The 20,373-nt window shown below is 41.5% G+C and overlaps 1 protein-coding gene across 3 annotated transcripts in view; it reads left to right on the plus strand.

The window, feature by feature from the left end:
• Positions 1-222: 222 nt before the first annotated feature.
• The window catches only part of IL1RAP (interleukin 1 receptor accessory protein), a 137,179-nt gene continuing 117,028 nt past the window's right edge, over positions 223-20,373 (plus strand). Inside the window, exons 1-2 of one of the 3 annotated variants that reach the window (XM_081537265.1) lie at positions 223-359; positions 15,968-16,091. The gene's annotated coding sequence lies outside the window, so the exon portion shown is untranslated. Of the gene's footprint in view, positions 360-15,734; positions 16,443-20,373 lie in introns of those variants that run through there. The other 2 variants (XM_081537247.1, XM_081537256.1) reach the window with 2 other exon arrangements.

Genomic DNA, 20,373 nt, shown 5'->3' on the forward strand with positions numbered 1-20,373 from the left:
GCCTCGGGTTGGCGGGCCGCGCGCCCGTCGCCGCTCCTCCTCGCCGCGGGCGGGGCTGCCCTCGGTGCCGCCCCGCGGCCTCAGCTCTTGGAAGGCCAGAGCGCGGGTGGCTGGCGAGTCGAGGCGGCGGGTGGAGCCGGAGCCGCGCGGCGGCGGCCAATCGCGCAGCGGCAGGGGAGGAGCCCCAAAGGGGGAAAAAAGAAAGTGCGGCGGAAAGTAAGAGGCTCATTGCGGGAAGACTGGCCGGATCGGGGTCCCCGGGGCTGGGCTTTGGCCAAGCGCACCGAAAGATTCGGTGCTCGGCGATCCTGCACTCATTCCCGCCGCCTTCACCACGTCCGCTCTTCCTCCCAAGAAAGGTGAGTCTGGTGCGGTGATGAGGGCTTGTGGTATCACCGACCTGCTGAATCTCAGGGTGGACGGATTCTGACAGATCTCCTTCAAGCCCGTTTTACAGAAGGGAAAACGGAGGCTTAGAGCGAGGCAGCGGCTGGGATAGGTCGCACAGCTAGTTAGTTAGTGCTGTGGTCAGGACTCGAACCCACTGTCCCGAGTCCCACCCTTGCTTTGTAAACATTTAAGTAACGCAGTTACAGGAGGGCTGCGCGTCGCTGCACCCTTCTCCCAGCTCTGAGGGATCTACCCTGGTATACCCCCCGCCTTGATTTCTCCGGAGTGCTGCTGTGAACCATGAGGATAGATGGGGGCAGTGTATCCCAGCGTTGCCACTGGGTTTCACGTCGCTTCCAGCTTGGACCTGTGACAGCCTGGGTAAAGGCTGCTTACAGCTTTTCTCCCACTCTCCCGACCTGTTTTCTCAGAAAGGTGCCCCGCCGAGGGCGGTCTGTCAGACTCCTGGTGGGGTCAGTGGAGAGGTGAGGGACGTCCCAGCACCAGTCACCCTGTTTGGTACCCTGCTCTCTTCAGCCACAGGGGAAGCGGGGGCAGTGGTCCTGTGGGAAATACGTTGCTTCTCATATAGGATTAGCTGACCTCACAGAACCACTGCTAAGTCCTGGGAAGGAAGGAGGCAGCTGAGTTGAACAGAAAAATCACAAACATAAAAGCAAACTTCTGCCGTTTCCTTTAAGAGCCAGTCCCCAGCCTGTCTTGCCTCCACCCCCTGGTTGTGAAATCCCGAAACACTGCCCTGCTCCACGGATCTCAGGTTAGCTACCAGCTGAGGAGGAGGATTTACCTGGCTCTCTCTCCAGCTCTGCCGCGTTTTAACTGTGTGAACTTGGGCAAGTTATCCAGTCTTTTTGATATTCAGTTTTGTTTTGTTTTTTATTTTGTGTGTGTGTGTGTGTGTGTTTGGTCCAGCCGTAAAGTGGAGATTTTAATGGTCACAAAGAGTCCTTAGGTCACTGGGAGGATGAAACGGGGTAATTCAGACAGCATGGTTATCACAGTGCCTGACTTGGCACCTGGTCAATTTGACATTGATGGCAGCAATTGTAAATATTGTTTCATGTTAACCTCGGAGACAGTGGGTTTTTTAGGAAGCTGATTTTTCAGATAGAGTGACTTTTTTTTTTTTTTTAATCTGGATGTTGTGGTGTTTCCTTCTTTGAACAGCTCTTTTATAGTGTTTTCTGAATGCCCTCTACATGTGACTTTGATCATAGATGCTTGACTTGAAATACAAAATGTTTCTCAGTGATGCCAATTCCCTGCTAGTTTTTAGGTCAAACCTCAGTTCTGTGAAACTTTGATCTGAAGCTGCCTCTATTGGCAAAGAGGGTCTTGAATTTGATGAGAGGTAGAAAGACAAGAGGAGAAGTTACAAGTTTCATCTATGTTGCAGACTATTCTAAGCCTTTTATTCCTGCTGTCTCAAGTCAGACAAGCAGCTTTATACTTTTCAGCTAGTATAAGAAAACAAGAAGATTTACATGCATTTCTTTTGGATTATACAGTGATGCTCCTAAATTCAGTCCCTCTGGACACAAACATCTCATATAAACAGAAACATCCATATGTGCCCGCTCTCTCTAGTCATCCTTTATTATTGGCATTATTGATACTTTAAAATGAAGTAGTGTCCTTTATATACCCCCACCTGGAATGTAACAGTTGATTTTATTTTGATTTGACTTCATATAGTTATTTACTATTATCTCCTGGCTGTGCTATAAGTCCCTGAACTGAGCATCCAGTATTTATAGTTGGCTGCTTGCTTCACGGTCCATTGCATATGCCTGTAGTACTGAAGTATGCAGGGTGAGGGTGTGATACACCTGGAGGAGAGGAAAGAGTTTGGTGGTACCCCTTAGGTAGCTCCCACACCAGGAATTAGCAGAGGTTGGGAGTGCTTGCTTCCGTCAGCCTGTTCCGTGTGCATGCATTGTGATGAGCTGGCCGGGATACATCTGAATGCGTGCCTGAGAGACTGGGGACTTGTAGGGAAAAGGAAAATGTTCAAAATAAGGTCAGAACAAGGGGATGGGAGATTGAAAGCTGACTCCTTTTAGTTCTGGTTTTTCAAAGAAAGGTTATTCAGTTATACCTTTTCTCCTTATCTAGACTATTTGTTACATATATATATGTATATATATATATATGCCTTTACAATTCCCAGTGTATTCCATATGTATTATCTTCATTGCTACTTTCAATAGCCTTGAGAGAAGGACATAATGGGCATAGTAATAGTGGAAGAATAATATGATGATATGATAAAGTATGAAAAAAGCCGGTCTTCTGATCAAATTCAAATTCTATCTCTAATTCCTATGTAGCTGGGTAATACTAAGCAACTTATCTCACTGTTTAGAGTTTCTGTTTTACCCCATTCTAAAGTGAAAAAAAATGCTTACCCCAAGGATTCGTATGAAGAGTAAGTTAAGTTAAATGTGTGTAGTGAGTAGGTGCTCATTAAATGATATCTCTTCTTAGCTGATCTCAATTTATTGAGAAGAAAATTAAAAGAGAGTCAGAGAAAGGAGAAGTTGTCAAGGGTCAAGTGGTTAGTAAATCTCAGTCTTAGAAATACAGTTCACATCTTTTGACTTCTAGTGGAGGGCTTTTCCCATCACTTCCTGTCATCTCTCCAGTGATATCGTTAGCAATTTACTTCAGTTGTTAGGGTGACCTTACTTATTTGGTGATTTCAAGGTATCCATTTTGTTCTGAAGAGGAGAGTTCTTTGCTACGAGAACTACGCTCAGTAGAGTTTGGTGGGGCAGCTGTCAGGAGAAGAAGTTTCAGAGTGATGAATCTCTAGGGCAGCCTGTCTGCTCACATGTGTTTGATGTAGTACACCTTCAGTTCCTAGGCAGAAGGGCGCCATGAAGACATAAAGTGCAGAGTTATGTCATGGCTTTCTTCCTGTCCTGGGTGGTTTCTTCTTGCTGCCATCCTCGTGCTAATACTCAGGGTCTTAAGAAGATTGAGGGACAAATGCCATGAGTGACCACTGCATTTTTCTCTTCTTTTGTCCAGTTCCAAGGCTGGAAAGGGTGGAAGATAGTGAACAGTATGCAGAGGCAGCATTTATAGGAAAGACCACTGCTGGCTGGCAATGCTGATCACCGGTCTGGGGTTTCAGTCTTCCCAGTGGAAACTGATGGCTGCAGGCTTATGTAGGAAAATGAACAGATCTGTTTCTGGCCCAGACAGTGGGGCCATTTATCTGTTGAGACTCCCCACAGGCCTTCAAGTTTCTTTGCTTTGCAGCAAGCAGACCGGCTGGCAAATACATTTAGGGGAGAAACACTGTGCTTCTTGCTTTTGGCATCTGGAAGCATATGTTTGCTTTTGCCAAAAGGTAGGCAGTAAGCGTCATCTTACCTGGCACAGTTAGAAAAGCAGAAAGGAGTTGGAGAAAATCAGAGGAAGAAGCAGAAGAAAAAGCTAAAGGTTATCTCTGACATACACACAGTTTCATTTGTTGCTAAACTTTGTCTGGCTTTTGCTGGTGACACAGATGTAGGATCTGGTGAGTCACTATTGCCTTGCCTGTGAAATATTAAAGAGAGCCACCTACTGTGCTCTCTACCCATTTTGGAAATTGTTCTGTGGGAGAAATAGAAACCCCAAAGAACAGGAAGGTTACAGAACATTTAGTATCTGGTATTTGGGGGGATTAAATCAGGTTAGCTACTCATTTCCTTTTTTTTATTGAAAGTGAGCATGCATGGCTTACATTGACAAGGTTGTTAGGAGACCTCCTTCTGGTCTGCCCATGTTCTGACTAGCTCTAGCAACTGTGGCAGTGTGGAGTCTTAGCGTCTGGAGGGTTCCTGAGGCAAGTTATTATGCTGAGATGTGCCTCAGTCTCCTCAGCTAGAAAACAGGAACACTGACATCTACCTAGAAGCTTGAGTCTGTCTCAGCACCTCATTCATGAGAGGTATTTACTATACAGTAATTCTTTCTTCTGCCATCAGTTCTTTTAATTTATTAATTTGTTCATTGTGAAAATCAAAATTGAATGATTTTTGATTAAATCGTTTAGTGATCCGCTTTTAGTGATCCCCATATGGCTTGTACTAAGTGTTTTACCAGCATCATATCATTCAACCTTATAGTCATCCTGTGTATTTTTGAGACAACCGAGACTCAGAGAGGTTACATAGCAGGACATTGTCACGTAGCACAAAGCAGGCACCACTGCTGAGACCCATCTTTGCCTTTCACTTTAGAGCTAGGAAAGATCTGAAATTCTGCAGCCTCTGGACTAGAACTGAGGACCTGAATTGAGACCCAGGACCCACCCTGCCCCACCCTACTTCTGATTCTGGTATTATCTTGCCTGTGCTGGGGGAAGCCGCATTACCTTTGGGCGTAAAGTGTGAGAGAGCTGGTCTAGTGAATCTCTAAGTCTCTTCTGCTGCAATGCATTGTTATTTTTCTCTAAGATTCCTTTCAACTCTGAAATTCTATCACCACATCTCTTTGTAAAAGTCAAGGCTAAAGATTAAAAGGGGAATGAAGAGAAAATACCCTGATTGTTTTATGCCAAGAAACCTATTATCTGGTTAAACAGAGGAGGGCAAAGGAAATTAGCATTCATCAGTGCATGTACTTCTGTCATTTCATTTAAGCATAAAAATAACTCTCAGATCTATATTATTGTCTGCCTTTTACAGATGAAAGAACTGAGGCTCTGAGAGACTTAGAGAATTGCCCACAGTTATCCAATTAGTGAGGATTAGAACCTGTGTGCCTGAGCACACAGCTCTTTGGTCAACTCTCCAGTGTTTATTAGACACTATACCATAAGACCTGAGGACTCACATAGCTAGATTCATCAATGTCTCCTCCTGTATGCTCACACCACACCACCTTAAACTACTATCTCCTTTCCCCTACTTTTTTTTCCAAACCTGCTACTCAAATTTTTCTTGATTTTTCCAAGTTTTGGAGACCCTTTTAAATGCTTGTAACATATTCTATCTGTCTCTATGATAATTGTAAGTTTTTTTAAAAAAATTCTTTTTATTACTGTTGGCCAGTAATTTGTCCCTTAGTATTCTTGCACAAGTCCCTGATGAATTCCTAAACAGCTGAGGGCATGGTTTCTCCTGCCCCATACCTAGTACAGGGTCCTGTACTCAAAATGTGCAGAGTTTAATGAATGATGGATTCATGCTATGTTATGTACTGTAGCATTGGCTTTCTAGTTTTCTCATACTTTATCACATGTGTTCAGTCACTCAGTCATGTCCAACTCTTTGCGACCCCATGGACTGTAGTTTGCCAGGGTCCTCTGTCCATGGTATTTCCCAGGCAAGAATACTGGAGTGGGTTGCCATTTCCTCCTCCAGGGGTTCTGCCCAACCCAGCGATTGAACCTGCATCTCCCGGGTGTCCTTCATTGCAGGCAGATTCTTTACTGCTGAGCCACACCAGTGAAGCCCATACTTTGTCATATCATTCATTATTGCAAAGGCTGTCTCTACAAACTAATAAAGTAACTTTATTATTTTTTTTAATTTTGTGGTTACAAAATCACACAAAGGATGAGGAGTCACAAATTTTAATAAGGTTGAATATCACTGGCTCAATCATGGAAAAAAACGTTTTTATCCCAATAATACAGGGCATTTTGCAGCAAACACAGTGAACGATGACACTGAAGTTCATGCTTGCATATATTGACAGTAAGGCCAGTGTCAAGTGACATAAATGAATTACCTGCAAGAAAGTAGGAAGTTTCCAGGGAAGTGGGCTGCAGTGAACTTCGATCTTGATTTCTAAGAGCAGTGAAAAAATCCAGCTCTTACTTGATATAATTGGATGACCTTTTATGACTGGTTTATATGTAGGAGATGCCTGTGGTTTTTTCCTGTCCAGCATGTAAGCCCTTATGATTACACAGGCTTCTTCTTTTCCCAATCAATGCTAAAAGCAACAGAAAAGAGAATCAGTCATTTTATAAACTCTGATATCTGAAAATGTTCTTTTCATAGATAACACAGTTCCTTCTTTAAGCTAGTTATGGTTAAGTGCTATGGTGACCTAAAATTGTGGTTGTGTAAGATTGTGGGCTTTACCATCAGACTGTCTTCCCTGGGTTTGACCTTGAACAACTTATGTGGTCTGTCTCTACTTTATTCTCATCATCTGTGAAAGGGATAATAAACACATTTTATCCAACTTTTGGTGGGTGTCAGTCAGATGCTAAAACATTTGTTAAGATCCTGGTATGTAGGAATTTTAACCTTTATTAAATTAACAACTGCAATGATATTCACGTGCATTCCCAAATTTATACTGTATTAGAAACTAGAAGGCCTAAGTTGAAATTAACAGGTTTTGGTTTTTATAGAATTTTAAGCCCTCAAAATGCTTGTTATTATATACAATGCAGACAATTTTTTTTTTTCTTTCTTACAATAATCTGAGGCAACCAAAGTAAATGTTTTCAGCATCATTTAACCTTCTGAGTTTGAGAGGCTGAATATTTGCAGAGGTCACACAGCCAGTGAATAGTGGAGCTGGGACTTGGACTCTAGCTTTCTAACTCCACGTTTGTGTTTTTTCTCCCTTTGATCATTCAATCCACCAAACCTGGTACTGGTCAGTGGCTTTTCCTTCTCTGAGAGTCCTTTTTCTCATCTCTACAATGAGGAATTTGGATGAGGTGCTCTCCAAGGTATGGTGTTCTATGAGTCTGTGCCTGTAGAGTGATGACTTAGAGACACCATGGGAAGCTAAGAGTAGAACCATACTCTTAGTTCCATGGAGGCATCCACACACATGTCATGGCACGAGGAATGTCATAAAATCCAGATACCTGGCAGCCTTCTTGACCTCAATGAGAAACACAAGTGAGCACAGGACTAGGAGGCAGATCCATAAAGACACCTTCTGTGTCCTTACGGATGTGATTTTGCCACATTCTCACAACCTGCAACTGTTTTCCCCTTCTGGATCCATGTTTTGGGGTGGGAGGAGTAAACAGACCCTTGGATTAGGCATATTGACATTTACTGTTTGGTAAATGAAAAAAGAGATTTTATATATATATATATATATATATATATATATATAAAGGAAGGAAGCTCTGCAGCACCACTAATCACCATAGTAGTATGTGTTAGTTGCTCATTCGTATCTGACTCTTTGTGACTCCATGAACTAGTCTGCCAGACTCCTCTGTCCATGGGATTCTCCAGACAAGAATACTGGAGTGGGTAGCCATTCCCTTCTACAGAGGATCTTCCTGACCCAGGGCTCAAACCTGGGTCTCCTGCTTTGCAGGCAGATTCTTTACCATCTGAACGACAGGGAAGTCCCTGTTAACCACCATAATCTTCTACAAAGAAATAAAGGACTAAAATATGTAGCTTGAATTTGGATTGTCACATTATGAGTGCATATTTTCTGCTTTCTTCTTTTGAACTAATTTAGTGCCCATGGAAGAAGCTTGGCTGTCACTGAAATAGATATAGGAGTTCATTCAGCTTATAGAAATGATGGACACTTGTGAGTGTAATACATACTAAAGAGCACTTTTCTAGAAGATTATACTTCCGTTCTCCAATTCCAGTGTAAGACAATGGCAGGGTTGGGCTTTGAATGGATAAAGTGGGTAATGAAGAGCTGGCTGGCTTTGAAGTCAGAGTTGGATCTGAATCCTAAATACTGATTGTTTAGCCTGCCCAGACTTAGTTTTGTCATCTGTGAAATGGTAAAAAAAAAGTCTGTTCTAGCCATCTCCTGGTTAGACACACATCTATACTTGTATCTACATTTATATCTATATATTTGCTTATATTATAGAGGTTAAAGTAAGATTAAATATATTAAGTCCATGGCTCTTAATATCTGGATCCTGAAAGGCCTTCTTTATCTATTCCTCCCTCTTAACTCAGCACTACTGTTACTCCAAAACCTTTCCCCCATCTTTTTTAAAAGGCTCTATTGAATTTGCTACAATATTGTTTCTGTTTTGTGTTTTGGGAGACATGTGAGATTCTTAGCTCCCCTACCAGGGATCAAAGCTGCACCCCCTGGGCTGGAAAGTGAAGTCTTAACCAATGGATCACCAGGCAAGTCCCAGCCTCTCCCCTTTGATGAAACTCAGATAAAACCATGCTGAAGCTGAAGCTCCAATACTTTGGCCACCTGATGCAAGGAGCTCACTCGTTGGAAAATACCCTAATGCTGGGGAAGATTGAAGGTGGGAGGAGAAGGGGACAACAGAGGATGAGATGGTTGGATGGCATTACTGACTCAACGGACATGAGTTTGAGCAAACTCCAGGAGACAGTGAAGGACAGGAAAGCCTGGCGTGCTGCAATCCATGGGGTCACAAAGAGTCGGACACAACTGAGCAACTGAACAACAACTAAAACTACAACAGATAAAACCAGATAAAAAGTGGGAATATATCAAGTAGGTGCTTCAGCCGGTCTGAAAAAATCTTTCCCAGTTTGGCCATCAGTGGAGATGGTAAATGCCAGGAAGTAAATGTGATAATTTACTTTAAAACATTTAGAAAGTTTTCAGATGGAGGAGGAATTAGATCAGTGATAAATTGTGGAGCGTGGACCATCTACATCTGAATCATCTGGATAGTTTGTTAAAGTAGCAGGTAACTAGGACCTCTGTACTGAAGTCTGGGAATTGCTAGATTAAACTTTTCTATACTGAGAAGCAGTGTATTCTAAGAGTCCACAGTCATTTTACATAGGTTAAAATTCTGGCTCCATCTGTGTAATAGAGGACAAGTTATATAACTTCTCCATATAAAATGCGATAAACGAAGTAGATTACTCATTGGGTTGTTGTGAATACTGAATAAGTTAATACCTAAGAAGTACCCAGAAGACAGACCAGCATAAGTAACCACCCTTTATTTTTCTCAGTGTATAAGCCAGTCTTTAAGATACCTTGCAAGGCCTCCTATGATTTCCATTCTGTTTCCTCTCTGACTCAGGGTCCCAGATAACTACATGGCTAGCTCCTTCATCTCCTGAAGCCTTTGCTCAGTATCTGGTCAGTGAAGGATATTTTGACTGTTTTACTTTTTGTTTTTAAAATATTTATCTTATTTATTTATTTGGCTGCTCTGGGCCTTAGTTGCAACACTCGAACTCATAGTTGCGTCATGTGGGATCTAGTTCCCTGATCAGGGATTGAACCCAGGCCCCATGTATTGGGAATCCTACCCACTAGACCATCAGGGAAGCTCAATGACTTCTTTTATATCATTATAAAATTGCCCCTCACCCTGCTTCCTGTCCCCACTCCTGGCATTCCTGATCTTACTTACCCTGCTCAACTTTTTCTTTAGTCCATAATAGTTATCAGCTTATTGGCTTCCACATGCTGTTTAATATATTGTCTATTGGTTTAGTGATTAGTGTACTTCCACGAGAGTAAAATCCACAAGGGCAAGGACCTTTATTTTTCTTACTGCTGTATCCTGGGTACCTAGCAAATAGCATCTGCCTAAATGATGCAAATACCATCATGAGTAAATGATGAATTAATAAATGTATAGATTTTAGTATTATTTATCCCCATAGAGTAAAAAGAAATAGATGGAAATGGATAAGTAAATGAATTACAAACTCAGGTTCAATCCCTGGATCGAGAAGGACACTTGAAGAAGGAAATGGCAGCCCACTCCAGTATTCTTGCCTGAACAGCCCCTTGGACAGAGAAGTTATAGTCTATGTGGTCATAAAGAGTCGGCCATGACTGAGTGACTAAACAACAACAACAAAACAAATATAAAATAATGAAATAACCAATTCATTATATATACATATACTTATACACATATATGCCTATGTATGTGTACATGTATATTAGGATATCGACTATATATTTAGAATATTGAAATATAAATTTATATGTGTGCAATGTATGTGTGTATATATAAGTGTGTATATACATACATTTAGAAATTATCCAAAATTGCCTTGGAAAGCAGAGGTGATTGAGGTGATTCCTTGATGTTAGCATTACTATGAATAGTTTGAGAGAGATACCAAAGGAAAAATATAGATGTATATATATATATGTGTATACATGTGTGTATACACATAAACAGATAACAAGTAAACAGAAAAAATACAAATAATTTCAGGATAAGAAATAAGGGAAAATAGGGGTAGAGATGAAAATAATAACAACAACAACTATGTTGGAGGCTGTTGGGAAGGGGCAGTTTTGTTTTTTTTTTCAAATAATATTTGCGTTTATTTCAAAGTTCCATTGCGATTAGTACAAGCATACTGTGGCAACTAAAGAGAAAGAGCTTTGGTGAGAAATCAGATTTTTCAGAAAATTTAACCCCTCTGGAAGGTGTTTCTGAAGAAAACTCCCTGCTTAGAAACACAGGATTTATAAAAACATCTCCTCTGTGTGTGTGTGGGCTCCTCTTTATCCCTGTCTCTCAGTCCGGGTTTTATTTATTTATTTATTATTATTAATTTTTTAAAAATAAATTTATTTATTTTAGTTGAGGGCTAATTACTTTACAATATTGTAATAGTTTTTGCCATACAATGACACGAATCAGCCATGGGTTTACATGTGTTCCGGAAGGGGCAGTTTTAAGTAGAGTAGTCAGGGAGAAAGTGGAAACATCTCTGAGAAAGTGACGTTTGAGCTAGAAAAAAGACTGAGAAGGAGCCAGGATCATTCTGGTCATGGCTGAAGTGGCCGGGCCTGGTGAGAGGGAAAGAAGGGCTGGGAATGAGGTCCTAAGATAAGTAGGGACTAGATCAGAGTGGCCTTAAAAGCCGAGGTAAGGGGTTTGGATTGTATGCCAAATGCAGAAAGAAGTTACTGAAAGGGCTAAGGTAGAATGATGACCAGGTTTGACATATTTGGAACCTCAAACAGAGAATGAAGGAAAATGGAAGAATTTATTTCTAAGGTGAAGAAACAAATTGTTCTGATCTCATGTAGGTTCCTAGAACAAATGAGGATATAATTTAGTTTTACTGATGAGTCATTCACAGCCTTTCTTTTTCATTGTAATGTCCAGCAAAACCTCAAAAGAGTCAGGTTAAATAGGCAAAACCAGTTTCCTTTTCTTTTTCTCAAATGGTATCATTATTTTTTCCAAATACATTAAGTAATCAATGGATATGTATGCACTGTTGCTCAATTCAATTCAGCTGGAAATTTTACGGTTCTTGTGTAGGTGTTTTATGCAATCAGTCCCCCAAGACACTGGACCTAGAGCTCTTTCTTTATGAGATTTTAGATACCATTTTCTGAAATCTGCTCTCCTAAAGGGTGAGCATGTGAAAGGCAAATTTAATTCTACATGAGATCAATTTCTTCTTGCTGGTCTAAAAGTCTAAATGGCACATAACTCTTCTCTCAAAAGGTAGAACTTCTTCATGAAGTCTTTACTGACACATGCATAGGTAGGCTCATACATGCCTCCTGATAATGTAAACTTTGATAAGTTAATACTTATCAAAGCCTCAGAATAAGTTTGAGAGGTAGGTGCTGTTATAATCACCATTTTACAGAAAAGAAAACTGAGGCCAAGGTCACGGAGTTAGTCAGCTGTATAGTCAAGTTTGAGCTTGGGCAAGCTTAACCATTGTTCCATATTGCTTGCTCTTTGATTGTAAGAAGTGACCCTCAATATTTTATTTATCTCTGCTTGTCCCACTTCACGGTGCTTCCTCTGAAGGAATAGTTCAATAAATGTATTGAATCAGTGAACAAATGTGTGACCTTCTAAATTGTATTATTTTATTAGCATAGAGTAATAAACATGCCGGTTTTAGACTGCAAACCTGGGCAGGGTAATGTACTTAATCTCCCTGAAATATGGTAAAATGACTTCACATCTCTAACCTTGTTTCCTCATTTGTGTTATTGGCATAAGGATGTAGAACTTTTTTAGGATAAAATACATTTATAAAGTTTTAGAAAAGACAGAGGAACCAGAGATCAAATTGCCAACATCTGCTGGATCATCGAAAAAGCAAAAGAGTTCCAGAAAAACATCTATTTCTGCTTTATTGACTATGCCAAAGTCTTTGACTGTGTGGATCACAATAAACTGTGGAAAATTCTGAAAGAGATGGGCATACCAGACCACCTGACCTGCCTGTTGAGAAACCTGTATGCAGGTCAGGAAGCAACAGTTAGAACTGGACATGCAACAACAGACTGGTTCCAAATAGGAAAAGAAGTATGTCAAGGCTGTATATTGTCACCCTGCTTATTTAACTTATATGCAGAGTACATCATGAGAAATGCTGGGCTGGAGGAAACACAAGCTGGAATCAAGATTGCCAGGAGAAATATCAATAACCTCAGATATGCAGATGACACCACCCTTATGGCAGAAAGTGAAGAAGACCTAAAGAGCCTCTTGATGAAAGTGAAAGAGGATAGTGAAAAAGTTGGCTTAAAGCTCAACATTCAGAAAACTAAGATCATGGCATCTGGTCCCATCACTTCATGGGAAATAGATGGGAAAACAGTGGAAACAGTGTCAGACATTATTTTTGGGGGCTCCAAAATCACTGCAGATGGTGATTGCAACCATGAAATTAAAAGACACTTACTCCTTGGAAGGAAAGTTATGACCAACCTAGATAGCATATTTAAAAGCAGAGACATTACTTTGCCAACAAAGGTCCGTCTAGTCAAGGCTATGGTTTTTCCAGTGGTCATGTATGGATGTGAGAGTTGGATGGTGAAGAAAGCTGAGCGCAGAAGAATTGATGCTTTTGAACTGTGGTGTTGGAGAAGACTCTTGAGAGTCCCTTGGACTGCAAGAAGATCCAACCAGTCCATCCTAAAGGAGATCAGTCCTGGGTGTTCATTGGAAGGACTGATGTTGAAGCTGAAACTCCAATACTTTGGCCACCTCATGTGAAGAGTTGACTCATTTGAAAAGACCCTGATGCTGGGAAGGATTGGGGGCAGGAGGAGAAGGGGAAAACAGAGGATGAGATGGTTGGATGGCATCACCGACTCGATGGACATGGGTTTGGATAGACTCTGGGAGTTGGTGCTGGACAGGGAGGCCTGGTGTGCTGCGGTTCATGGGGTCTCAAAGAGTCGGACACGACTGAGCGACTGAACTGAACTGAACTAAACTAGCAGAGTACCTGCAACATAATTAGTACTTAGTCCACTTAAGCTGCTTTTATTATTTTTTGAACTAAAACAACCTCTCCAAACATGCTTACACATACCATTTAGTTTTTCAGTTACACTAGTTTTATTAAATTCCTTTAAAAATCAAAGCCCCAAATCCAATCAAATAATCAGTGTATAATTTTGTTCCAGGACCCATTCTGGTACCTTGCCCTCAGCAGGACACATCAGTAGGTAGAAGGCCCAGTCATGAGGAACAATATGGGGTAAAGGTGCTGTAGGTCTGCCTTGATTCTATCCTCCAAACATCCCTGCAGGCAGCACTTCTAATCCTGCCCGTCTCCAGCCAAACCTGGCTTGATGTAAAATTATTTTATCTTCTAGTGATGGTCCCAGAGTGTTCTAGGTGACTAAGGAAAAACAGCCAAAGACTCAAATTTTGCCCTAGATAACACTTAATGAGGCTAATTTATACAACTTGCCAGGCATTTAGGACCTCTTGCTAATCATTATCACTAATATTGATCCAATGCTTCTTGTGTGCCAGGAGCTGTGCTGAGTGGTTTATTTCCATGATCTCATTCAATCCTTTCTCAAACGCATGTGAGTTTTAAATTTTAGTTGTGAACTATGGGAAAAAATTTTAAAGTGCCGCACTTGCCTCCTTGTGTGTATTGGGGGCTGTGATGATAAAAACAAATATTTCTTACAAATGTTTTTTGCCACACTTTTCTTCCAAGGCAAACTGAGCAGGGTTGTAACACCTTTAGAGTCTCCTGGGACCTTCCCTGCAGTGAAGTGGTGTTTGGCAGAGAAATGAGGCAACAGTTGTGGGGAAAGGCGAGAAGCTTCATCCTGGTTGACAGTTTATTTCGCCCTGAAAGAAGCTGGCAACAATGAACTCCGTCCTATTTTGTTGGCTGCCTTTACTTGCTTCTTGGTAGGAAACCAATGTGGTACTGATTTATAATGACTTTGTTTTCTGCTGTCTTTATGAGATATTTAAAAAGGTGTGATTTTTATGGTCCCACTTCTCCCAAATTTGATGATTTCCATGGAGCAAAGGTACACAAACACTAGAGAACAGTACCTAAATCATAGTTGACACTCGTTACACATTTGTTGAATAAATGCATGACAAAATAAAAACAACAAATCCTTTTTTTCTGTGAATGAGTGCTACTATGGGATTTTTAAATGGTGTAATCTCAATAGATTTTACTTTTTGTTTGTTTGTTTTAAAAGTAATTTCAAAAGAAGATTATTCTCAAATATGTAACATTACTTAATATTGGTGATTCAGGACAGTTTATTGGATGGACTGTAATTCCTTTAGAATTTATTGAGGTGAGATCATTTACTTATATACTAAATGGCCTCAAACTGGTATCCTTTCAATTTGTGTAATCTGATTTTCATAAATTTTCTCTTTCATTGTCTGCTATTATTTCTTGTTTTTAGCATGTCTTACTCTACCAGTTATCTCTCTATGCTCTGTACAGTTAGCTCTTTCTGCTTTTCTATAGGCTAGGGAGCCAACTAATGAGTTTTACTAGAACCATGTATAAGGGAAGAATAAATAGTGCTGGGTTCAGACTGGAGAGGCTCTTCTTTAAGGGAAAGAATGGAAAGGTAAGGTGGCTTAGAAATAATCTCCATATAAGTGAGAGAATGCCATGCACAGTAGCATTAGTTTTTCCTTACCCATGTTATTAAAAAGGGATTGGTGGTATGGATAATTCATTTACTCTTTTGAATACTAAGCAGTTTTTGAGATCCTTCTGTAGTTAAAACCTTGATGAGATTTGGAGATTCATTTGCAACTACATAAGCACAACTTCAGAAGAATAAGAATTTATAGATCATTATGAAAGAAAGATGCACCAGAGGTTGTATTGATAATACAACTTGTATAATAGTTTAGCCTGAGAGTCTATAATGTAACTTTTAAAAGATATGTGGTAAAATATTTTGATGTTTTGAAGGAAGAAGCAGCTGTGTCACTCAGGAAGGGGTTTATGAGGAAGTGGTATTTGAAGTGAATCTTGAAGTGATGGACAGGCAGATTTTGGACACAGAGAGATTGGTGAGGAGGAATGAAGAATGACGAATGCATTAGGGACTGACCAAGGAAGCAGAAATGATATGGATGAATGGTATGGAATGTGGAATTTATCGTAAGAATTAGCCTCACAATGGTGGGAGAAGCGGGGCAAAGAAAGCTCCCAAAGATGATTGGGCGGTCACTAGGGAGCCTGAGAAGGAACAAGTAAAGAAATCCGTTGCCTCTGCCTGTGGTAGGCAGGCAGTCAGGAAGAAATGCTGTGAAATGGAAGAAAGCCACCTGGAGCCCATGGGACAAACTACACTGCCCCCCTTAACTGTCTTGCTGTGTATCTAACTATACTGTATGGGTGCCCTGCAGATGGACATGATACTCTTATCCATGGAGCTTTATAAATACCTGGCCTTGGGCAGGAAGAAATTGAAGGAGGGATCTGGCAGGAGCTGAGGGAGCAGTGGACCTATCTTCAGCGCCCACCTAGGAGGTGAGCCACCAAATCAGCAGTAACTTGCATGAGATGCAGTAGTACCCAGGTACCTAGACAGAGCTTCCCAAAGCAACTTCTGCTGCTTTGCTTCTCCCCTGCAAATCCCATGCACATTTCCTTTTGGCCAGCCCTAACTCACAACCATACAGAGAAGATGATTCTGGAAAACTTAATTCCAGTTGAACTAATCTGATGAAATTAAGAACCACAAATGATACTACAGATAAATGAAACAGGATGAAAACATAAAGCAATGGAGGGAATTGGACGCCTTACTGGTCAGAGCCCAGTTTGACCAGGAGATAGGTATATGCACATTGGCGTCACTGGAGATCAGGCTTAAAAAAGGTGAGTAGAGGCTATATTTTGAGGACTTTACATACTCAGTTGAGGAATTTGTGTTTAATCCTGTGAGGCAGGGAGAAGCACTGAATATTCTTGAGCAAGAGAGGGAAATAATCAGACCTGTGTTTTAGATTGGTCTGGCAATTAGTGTCAAAGCATTGGACGTTAGAAAGGGAATAGATGGGCAATGAATGAACATTCTCTTATAATAATCCAAGCGAGAAAATTTACAGTCCCAGAGCTCTCTTCTGTTCTCACCGAGAGAGGTGACTCAGAGTCATCATAAGAGGTTGTTCAGGACCATCCTGAGAATAAAAAGTCTTTGTGTACATTGCAAGCCAAGCCAGTTCGATCTATGGCTAATATTGTCAACTATAATGTCCTTGTGGCATACAAGATAACTGTCCTTTAAAACTCCCTAATGCTTCTGTTATGGTGTGTGAAGAGCAAGAGAACGTGTGTATATAGTTGGAAATGAAATTGGCTTATGCAACCACATCAGTATCATTTTGAGAGGAAGATTCTATAATTTATTTATTTTCACTTAGTAAAATAATGCTTTTTGGTTTTACTGAGTGGTAATAGGAGTGTTCCCATATGTCGGTCCAGTGCCTAACAATTTGCAAACCACTTACATGTCCATTATCTCATTTGATTTGACAACAACTCTGCAAGGTCAATTTGGTCTGAATTAGTGTAAGTGAGAAAACTGAAGCTCAGAGGTAGTGATGACCATCGAGTGACCTCTTAGCCCTTGATGATTCAAGAGCACTCACTGCAGTTCCATAGATTCAATGGACACCTTTCTGTCGCTCATCCTTTCATTTCACTCTGTGCACCGCTGCCTGCTAATCTTCTTGGGACACATCCCTGGTTTGACTGTGTCTCTGTTCTAAATCTGTCCATGGTTTTTGCACTTCATTGCCTTCAAGGTCTGTTTCCATCTGAAGAGCAGGCTCCTTATAACCCAGGTGTTACAGTTCCAGCTGTCTGACACCTCACCCTCCTGCAGGATTTTTACTGTCTTCCCCTCAAAGCACAGAACACCAAACATAGAGCGAAGAGGAAAGCCTCTTTTACAAAAATATACCTGAGCAGGTACCTTAACATCCTGAGGAGATGCATACAATCTGAATTAGGCCATTCCATAAATCTTCCCTAACAGTGGTTCCAAGCACATACTCCTGCATGTTTAACAATCATATCTCCTGGCTTTTTACTTGTCAAAACACAGCAGAACTCAGTCACTCATCTTGACATTTAAAACACACACTACACTCAGTACTGTATGACTGAGATTTCAACTGTGAACAGCAAGTGCATACAAAAGCTATAACCTCCCTTCAGTGCACCTCTGCGGTGTTCTGTTCTCCTCGAGGGGTCCCTATGGCATAGCAAGTTAGGGTGACAACTTCAGGTCCTATACTTCAGGTAATCTAGGGTTGTTGCTATTATTAATGCATGGCACAAGGGAGCAGGAGGACGTGTATAGAAATCAAGCTTTCTAGCTGCCAGTAAAAGGAATACTTGCAGGAGTTCTCTGAGAAAACTGAATCATAGAATCAGAGAGACTAAACCTCTGGCTTTGCAAATAGGCTTTGGAAAAGGATGTCCCTGGTTTAGAGTCGGTCAAACCTGTCTATACCTGGCTTTCCAAGTTCTAGTCCAGTGTACTTTCTGCTCTAATGTACTGCTTCTCCTGCTTTGGTTCTCCCACGTGAGCATTGCCCTCATTTCTCTCTACCCAACAGGTGAGTTTTCTGCTTCCTGAATTTGCTACAGTATATAGGGGAACATTTAGGAGAATTGAAAGCTAGACTCTTAGTAATGAGAAAAAATAATTGTAGCTAAGGAATTGGAATGTTTACTATGTGCTGGGTGCCTTATAAAATTATCTCATGTGATCCTCATACCTCTAATTCCATGAGATGTCTCACTGACCCCGCCCACAGATAAGAAAATTGAGACTCAGTCTGGCTAAGAAGCTTATACAGCCGTTGGGGATTGAAGGCCTGGTCTCTGGGATTCCAAAGCCCATGCTGAAGCTAGATGCTTTGTCCCACTGTGATGCAGTGTCCCCTCTATCCTGGGACCTCATCCCATTGCTTACGCACACATGAGCATCTTGTAAATGATGTTTAATTGCTACACTGATCAGTCTGACAATTTGCTAGATACCCAGCTTGGGTGAGCTAGTTCACTGGTCATTTCTGGCCTCTTATTGCTTTCCATTCTTCTTTTTCAATTTCTTTTCAAGTCCAGGTAGCATAGAAGGTGCCTTAATGAGTTGATGCCACTTCTTCCTGTTTTAATGGCATTTTCATTTCCTTAGTATGCTTTTCTCACTTTGAGGTTTGGAGAGGTGAGTAGGGGAATAAGAACTTTCCAAAAGCCCTAGTCTCCCACCTTTGGGAGCCCTGTGGAGACTTGAAAATGATGCTTTCAGATACTGGAACTACTGGGTTAAATGTCCAAAGGTTTCTATCGAAGAGAGAGGCACGTTCCTGACATGGCTCCAGAGACCTCAACCAGGACAGGTAGGCAGAAATTCCAGGGGATCAGAGTCTTGCTTGACATAACGAGATGCGTACACCATTCAGGTCACATGAAAAGTGAACTAGTGATAATGTCACCATCACTAGAGATATTTAACCACCACTCCCCACCCCCCACCCCCACATTCACTTGGCAAGGATATTACAGGGAGAATTGAATATCGGAAAAAGAAGTTTGAATTGAAATGACATTTGAGGGCCTTTCCGGCTTTGAGATTCTGTCTTGAATTCACTTAGAAACTTTATCTTGGGAATAAAGGTTTGTCCTTGTTATAATGAACACCATCTAGTGATATCGCCTCCCCTTCCCCCAACTGTGCTTCCCCCTGTCTGAACAACTACTCGATTTAAGAAGGGGACTCAGGCTGAGGAAGGATGTGGTTTCCTCCCGCTTGGCAGCACTTTGTGTCAGAATGGAAGCTTGTGTCTGTGCCTGGCACGGATCCGTGGGGCCCTCTTACCAGCCCAGTCGTGTCTATGACCAGAACACGTGGGAGGTGCACTTCCGTGTAGAAAAATCTCCCCCTGGCTGCCAGCTCTGGATTTTTGTTTTTCAATTACTAATGAATCCGGTCTTGCCTAGGGCAGACCTCTTGGAAGAACTGAGACACACCCTGAAACAAGTCTGAATCAGATCAGACAAGCTTCCCCTGCAAAAGAATCCCTCTGCAGTTGGCAGCATGTGACAAAGTGTCTTTGAGAGCCTTTTCTTCTTGCCATTTCAAAGGAGAGCCGCTTGCAGGCCAGGATGACAGGAGTGCAAGTCTCCTGCCCCCACCCTCATTTTCTTTTATTTAAATTTTTTTAATTGGCTTACTACTAATCTGAAAGTTGTGCTGTTCAGAATTGATAATTGATTTAATGTCAGAATTGAGACAGTACCTCTGTTCCTGAAAGGAGTGTTAGAATGATAGAAAGTGTCCGCTGCTGCTGCTGCTAAGTCGCTTCAGTCGTGTCCGACTCTGTGCGACCCCATAGACGGCAGCCCACCAGGCTCTCCCGTCCCTGGGATTCTCCAGGCAAGAACACTGGAGTGGGTTGCCATTTCCTTCTCCAATGCATGAAAGTGAAGTCGCTCAGTCGTGTCCAACTCTTAGGGACCCCATGGACTGCAGCCTCCCAGGCTCCTCCATCCATGGGATTTTCTAGGCAAGAGTACCAGAGTGGGGTGCCATTGCCTTCTCCGAGAAAATGTCCAGGAGTTGATTAACAGATTGGATTTGAAAGAATAAGAAGAGAGTTACCCAAACTGGCAGTGGGTCCTTCAGACGGGTACTGCGTGTAAGAATGGACAGCGCTTTTCAATTAAATGAGATGATCTTTCCCTTCAAGACTTAAAAGATTTTACCAATGTCCAACCCAGTTCAGCTTTTTTTTTC

The sequence above is a fragment of the Giraffa tippelskirchi genome, chromosome 2, assembly GCF_054371585.1.
Source record: "Giraffa tippelskirchi isolate mGirTip1 chromosome 2, T2T-mGirTip1v1.2.pri, whole genome shotgun sequence".
In the NCBI taxonomy this organism is placed as follows: domain Eukaryota; kingdom Metazoa; phylum Chordata; class Mammalia; order Artiodactyla; family Giraffidae; genus Giraffa; species Giraffa tippelskirchi.